The following is a 7,587-nucleotide window of genomic DNA, read 5'->3' on the forward strand; positions in this document are numbered from 1 at the left end:
CCTTAGAACTGAAATTGTACCATCGGCTCTCCTGGATCTTGACACTGTCAGCTCACACCACAGGTTTTGGATTTGCCAGCCTCCATAATTGTGTGAGCCAATTACTTATAATAAATCTTTCTCTCTCTCTCTCTCTCTCTCTCTCTATATATATATATATATATATATATATATATATATATATGTATGTATGTATGTATGTATATGTATATGTATATGTATATATTCCCTTAGGTTATATATATTACAAGAGGTACTCAAAGTGGTTACCATCAGCATCCCGACACTTCTGATTACAGTGAACTACTGCTTGAGAAATATTGACCAAATTGTCCACTTGTATACAATTTTTTGGCACTCTGGTATATACAGAAGGTGCCAAAAAACTGTATACACACTTTAAGACATGAAAAAACTATACTAAAATTATGCTGATGGTAACCACTTTGAGCACCTCTTGTAATTGCAGAAGTCAAACGTGACTTGTATTCATCTTTTGTTATCAGTATATATTGAGTATTACAATTTCAATAGTTTTCCTTTCTTAAAATGTGTATACAATTTTTTGGCACCCTCTGTGTGTATGTGTGTGTATATATATATATATATATATATATATATATATATATATATTATACGAGAGGTATACACACAGACACACACACACACTTTTTCTCTAGAGAACCCCAACCAATGCATGACAAATGAAATAACAACATTTCTGCTTTTCTTCCCCTCTATACACACTCTTTCTGCAAGCTAGCAGAACCATTCACATTGCCTTGGGAAGAATAAATAATGTTTATCTTTTTACTTCTGAATATTGTCAAAGAATCAAAAGGGAAGACCAAAGAAAGTAAGACCCCCCCCCAAAAAAAGAGAAAGAAAAAAAGAAAGTAAGACCCAGAGTTTCTATGATAACAAAAGAATTGTAAAGAAAGTAGAGGATGTGGGAGGTATGGCGATGGCAAGACCTGGTGGGGCACAAGGAAAGAAGCAGAGCTAACACTGGGAGTCAGAGGAGCACTATGATGGGGTGGCCAGTGCTTGGGAGCCAATCCCAGGCCTGGAGGAGACTGTTGGAGGGAGCATCTCACGTCACTTGGATGGAGAACCACATTAACTGCAATCTCATGACTAAAATGCGTCCATTACCAGCTGCCTTCTTGTTATCCACGAAATGTGCTCTGAGAGGCTCATTTAAACTGCCCATTATAAAGGCAAACTCTTCTTTCTATGGCCCAGAGCACTTACAAGCCTCTTTCCAAAATAGAGGGCTGGGTTCCTTGGCACTACAAAATAAGGAAAGGAAAGTTGCTAAATTGATGAAATCGTGAATGTTCGTGCTGTGCTTCCTCATACTGAGAATGATGTCCAGTGATAAAGAAAGGTCACAAGATAAGAAGTATAGGTCTTTATTAAGTTGAGTGGAGCAAAATGCTACAAAGTGAAATATAACACAGAGAGACGTAGACTGTTTTTAGGATGGCTCTCTAAGTTTGGAGAAATCAAACTTTCCTATATTTAAAACAAAGCAAATCACATATACTCATAATTCTACTGACTAGGTGCTCCTTTTCAAAAAAAAAACAAACAAAACAGAACTTTACTTACATGCAAACAACATACATATGTCATGATACCTGTAGGTTCTCAGATCACTTGCATAAATAAAACTATTTCTATCAATAACGCACCACATGAAAATGGCTAGACATATTTCACCAATTTTGAAGCATGTGTTTAGAATAACCTGCTTTAAAATGTAGGTTGATCTACCTATGACCCAGAAATTCCACTCATAGCTATGTCCCCAAGGGAAAGGAGTATATGTATCTACCAAAAGACATGTACAAGAAGATTCATGTCATTTTACTCATAATAGCTAAAACTGGGAACAACCCAAGTAACCATCATGGCAGACTGGATAAACATATGCATAGAGTAGAATAGAGTACTAAAAAAAGAATGAACATTTGATACTAGTACAACATGAATGAATCTCAACAACATGCTGAGTGAAAAACAGCCGGACATAAAAGTAATCACCATACTGTATGATTCCATTTACATGAGTTTAAACAGTGGCAACTAATCAATAGTGGTATAAGAAAGAATAGTGAATGACTCTGGGTGGGGCAAGTATTGACTAGAAAAGGGCATAAGAAATTCAGGGCCACCCACTGAAGTGATGGAAATATCCTTTATCTCAATCCCAGGTAGTGGTTTTCAGGTGTATCCATATGCAAACTTCATCAAGTTATACACTTAATAGTATATTTTACTGAAGGTATGTAGATCTCAATTTTTAAAAAGTTCTGTATATAGAGAAAAGGCTATCTACAAAATTCACCATGAGGGGCCTCAAGAGGAATAACTAAAAGATAAAGGAAGTTGTGATTAGTTTAGAGCATCTGAAAGCTGAAACTGAGGTAGCTACTGATTTAAAGTCATATGCTACATGTTCATATGCTGTAATCAGAAAAAATAATGATTTAGATTCGAAGGCCAGATGGAAAATCATAAGGGTGGTTATTTGAAACAGCACACGTTGATTTGCTGTCCACCTGCCTCTCACACAGTATATTAATTTTCTATTGCCACCATAACTAGTTACCAAAAACTTAGTGGCTTGTCTCTCCATTTCTCTAGGTCAGATTGGAAGGTTGGCTCAGTTGGTTTCTCTACTTCCAACTTCACAAGACCAAAAATCAAAGCGCCAGCCAACTAGACTCTTATTCAGAGGCTCTGGGAAGACTTCATTTCCTGGCCCATTCAGGTTATTGGCGGAATCCAGTAGGTCCCTATTTCCTTGTTGGCTGTCAGCTAGGGACTGCCCTCAGTTCTTAAAGGTCCATATCTGTTCTTTGTTGATGGTCCCTTGCATCTCAGAACCAGGAATGACATGTTAAATCCTTCTCACATTTATAATCTCTCTGACTTTTCCTTCTGCCTCTAGCTGGAGAAAGTTCTCCACTTTTAAGGGCTCATGTCATTACATTGAGCCCACATAGGTTATGCAGGATAACTTTTCTCTCCTAATTACATTTGCAAAGTCGCTTTTGCCTTGTGATATAGCATCTCCACAGGTTTCAGGAATTAAGATGTGGACTCTTTGGGGTCCTTTATTCTGCCTACTACACACGGACAGTTCTGTTTGCTGCTCATGACTGTATGATAGCAGGCATTTATTATATGTCCGTGCTTAATGGCCTTCTAGAACAAGAGAAAAGAGAATAACTAATACATCTGCAGCCTGATCCTGTTACAGTACACATGTAAGGTCCTGCCCACCTCTTTCTTCATGTTTAAATGGTGGCTTCTTCCTTTGAAGCTGTTAGGACATTCTTTGAAATACAACACTACTCCAGTTTGCTATATTACTTTATCAGTTCTAGTCCTAGTTTGACCTTGGAGAAATCTGTTCCTAAAGAATTACTGCTTCCCACAAACCTCAATAATTATCTCCTACTGAAGATTCAGGTTCTGGGCAAAGATCAACCTTTAAAGCGAAGGGGGAGTTATCCCCCAGTAGCCATCCTCTCCCACCTTCCCTACGATGGACACAGCCCCAGGCTTTATCATTCCCTATGCTGCCATTCAGGGACAGAAGCTAAGCTAGAATGTACCGACCTGGAGAAAAAGAGCAAAGAGAAAAGAAAACCCTCTTACTTTAACGCAATGATATCCAGAAAGCAATATGCGAATCCTGGTTATCTTAATTGTCAGAATTCTGAGTGTGATTATAAAGTGGTACCAGGACCCACCTTACATGTGACATGGGTGAACATTGCCTTGGCCACATTTCTTGTTCCGTTGGTCATGCCTTTTAATATCTTTACTTTGCATAGCACTTCACAGTTGGCAAATCTTTTGTAATACATATACTCTCATTTGAGCCTTCAAATAAACCAACTAGGCAAACCAGCTATTCATATTTCATATGCAATAGCTGAAGTCAAGGAGGATGAAGTCACTCCAAATTTACAGAGCTACTGAATAACAGACCTAAGGCCATTACAGCTATACCAGTTACAGAGCTCTTGTCCTTAATCCCTTCTCCCTTGTCAAAGCCCAGCCCCTGGGCCTCATTCACAATAAAGTATGAGTGACTGATTTCTTCCCAGGAGTATCTGCACTTTAATATCAAAGGAAGCAAATTCGAAGGATAAAATTTCAGGCTTTAGCAATCAAATCAGAGAGAAATGGGTTGGGGGTATAGGAGAAATAAGGTCTTCCCCCCATAATGTCTTCCAAAAGGTTATTCCAAATGTATCAAAATGTTAAACTCAGTGCCAGACTCCCACAAAAGTTAAACATCAAGTTAAAGCTGTTTCAGACAAATCTAATTGTATCCTGAAAATGAAGTTAACACATAAATAAGGAAAGTGGGAAGTTTAAAAAGAATTAGATCAAGGAAGTTATGAGGAGAGAATGCCAGTTTCCAAAAGAGGAAAATGATATAGATAACTAAAATTCTCCAGTTGTTATGCCAAATCAGATATGTAATATTCTGTCAAGTAATGGAGAAATTGAAAATGTGGCTTTCTCTCCCAAATGATTGACTAACAGCCATTTTTATGTTTCGTTCTTTCTTGTTCATCAGAATAAATTGCCCTGTACTGAACTCAAAGGACCTCTGAAGTCCCTATTAGAAAAATGTAATCTTTGAAACTACAGTATACATGTAAGGTCCTGCCCACCTCTTTCTTTTCCTGACAGTTTTTCCACTTGCTTTTTGTCCTCCTGTTGTCTCTTGACCTGCTTTATATTATCAACTTCTCAAATGTCTTTTAATAACATATAGAAAATTATCCACTTGATGTTTCCCTGTGTGAAACCTCCGGCTACCGAAAAAGATTAAAGTAACTGAGTCTGATAAAATTAGACTAAAACCTTCTTTGAAGTGGTTCTGGAGTTTTGTTTTCTTTCTTGTTTAAAATCATAAAGGAACAACATTTTTTTTTATGTCATTATAAAGGTGAAATGAACCTTGACTAGTTATTTAGTCTGTTACACACAGCTAGGAGAAACTACATTAAAACCATCAAACAGCAGTATATACCCTTCTTCTTTATTTATTTACTTTTAAACTTCAGTGAAGATAACTTTATAGAATATTTGTTCTTTTTGTAAATGAAAAAATAACAATAATGGTGATCATAATTAAGATATACAGGTGTGTCTCCAGTTATAAAATATGAGTTTTATTTCTCTTTAGATATATATATGTATATGGGCATCCTGTTTCATGTGTTAAGCATATCTACTCATAAATTATGGCTATGTATTGCTCCATTTCTTTAAGAAGAAATAATAGATGTAGGAAATTGGGAATAACATTCCGTTAAAAAAGAAATCGGCAGGAACTACATACAAAATATAAAAAGAACTGCTCAATATCTATGGTCACACCCAAAACCCACATAGAAAGATGGTTCAAGATAATGAGTTAACTAGAATTCTCAAGAGAAGAGCTGCCCTTGTAGACTCACTTCTCTCTCTAAGGACGAAAGACCTGATTAACAATGCCAGCATGATAATAAGGCTGAGCCAAGTAAGACAGGATGCTAAGATAGGAGACATCCTTCTAACAAACCTCATTGGCATGGGAGAGGAATAAGGATGTGCTACAGGACCAGGTGGGGTGAGGGAGGAGAGGAAATAAAGCAGGAACTTTATCTCTTTGTTTTATGTAAGCCATACTCCCTGTTATGTCCTTGAGTCGTAGCCAGACTCTCGAGCTTTCAAGCAGGACTAAGGTAAAAGTAGTACATTGTCTTCTACTTGTTACCGAGGTCAACAGCTGATTACATGGAGAACAGTTGATAGAAGTTGATTTGGAGCCAGTGATTTGACACTTCAAAGAGGTGTATCTCTTGGCTTAAGATTGATGGCAGGGCTCAAGTTAGAGTCCCATTTTATCACAAAACACATGTGAGAATTATCATTCACCTCTCCATTGTAACAAGAGAAGCTAAATACTTCAGCTTCTTTTTATTTATAATTGGAGTATGACAGTCTAGAAAAGAGAGCAGTTAAAAGTTATTTATACTGACAACGATACAACCCTACTCAAATTATCCAGATGATTTTAAATATCCTTAAATAATCAGATGCTAGACATTTTAAAACAATAGGTAGGCAACTAATGACTGTGGTTTAAATTAAAATTAATATTCCAACTCAGGAATTCCTCTAGTCTTTGCATTTCCAATTGCAAATCTTTCATGAAATCCCAACAGTAATTATAGCATAAAAATGACTTTATAATTTATTATTACATAAAAAATATATTAATTATTTCATTATTAGCATAAATAATGGCCTATCATGAGTCTCTGAGCTCTGCTCAAGGGTCCCACCTTCAACTTTTCCTCATCTGATAGGAAGAAAATTATAAATAGCTCCATCCCTGCCATAGAGGGGCAGAGATTATAAGTTGTAGAAAAATAAAGTTCCAAATAACCTTTAGATTTAGAAATGATGAGAAGCACTTATATTCTGCTTGTTTTTCATCTTGAGCAAAAGGGAGACTGAAATAAAAGGATCAGAATCATCTTTAAGAAGAAAAGAAAATCTATTCCAAAATTGTATAGATGGTAAAACCAAGAATTCAGCTTAAATTAATTTTAAATTTAGTTATGTCTGAGGAAAACGAAGTACAATTTCTAAACCATCATTTCTCTTCTACACCAGTCATACTTTCTGTACTTTCATAATTATCCAAATATGTTTCATGATTTTGACAACACAAAGGTTGACACTCTAGTTGGCTAATAAAACAGTAGGAGAGCAGGGGAGTGAGTCTGTGTTTTTTGACAATGAATGGGAACACATCCCAGCAATCTGCCAATTACTATTAAGCAGAACCAAGTTTTAGTCTTACTTGAAAGGATGTCTCAATCTGATCTGTGGGAAGGCAATTTTTTTGTTCAGGTCTATGGGCATAGAGATTCTATTTGTATCGTTCTCTTTATCATCAATGAGAAGCAATTAACAACATAGAGCTTGAATCAACAAAGAGTGCTGTTAGGTCTCATTTGCTTCATAATTCCCCTTTCATTAAAGCTGATTCCCTGTTTAAAGTAAGACTAACATATCTAACTTTCTTCAGAAGGAATTTGTAGTATTCTGCTTCCACAACTCTACAAATCATATTCTTTCAAACTACACTTTCTATACCATATTTCTAGGCTTACAATATAAAAAGCATATAAAAGGTTCATATGACATGTTGATATTCTCACTGTAGCTCTTTCCTACCTTCAAATTCACACTCTTGACCTATGATAAATATCCGTTCTCACACAGATACACATTCTCACCTATGCTCATGAATGACAAACACAAACATGGTAGACAATGGAAAATCAAAGCAGAACTTCCAATGAACACTTTCATCAATTATCTCTATTTCTTCATATTTGTTCAAGAGAATTGCTAGTTTATTTTAATAATGCTTGCTGTTAGTTCACTAAATCTGACTTGCTTATGCCAAAAAAGAATTTATTAGGAAATTTGCAATAGTTCACATAATTAATGGAAATATTGACGAATCAGCTCCGATGGAGCTCCAGGAGTCAC

The sequence above is a fragment of the Rhinolophus sinicus genome, linkage group LG01 (genome assembly GCF_036562045.2).
Source record: "Rhinolophus sinicus isolate RSC01 linkage group LG01, ASM3656204v1, whole genome shotgun sequence".
Classification (NCBI taxonomy): domain Eukaryota; kingdom Metazoa; phylum Chordata; class Mammalia; order Chiroptera; family Rhinolophidae; genus Rhinolophus; species Rhinolophus sinicus.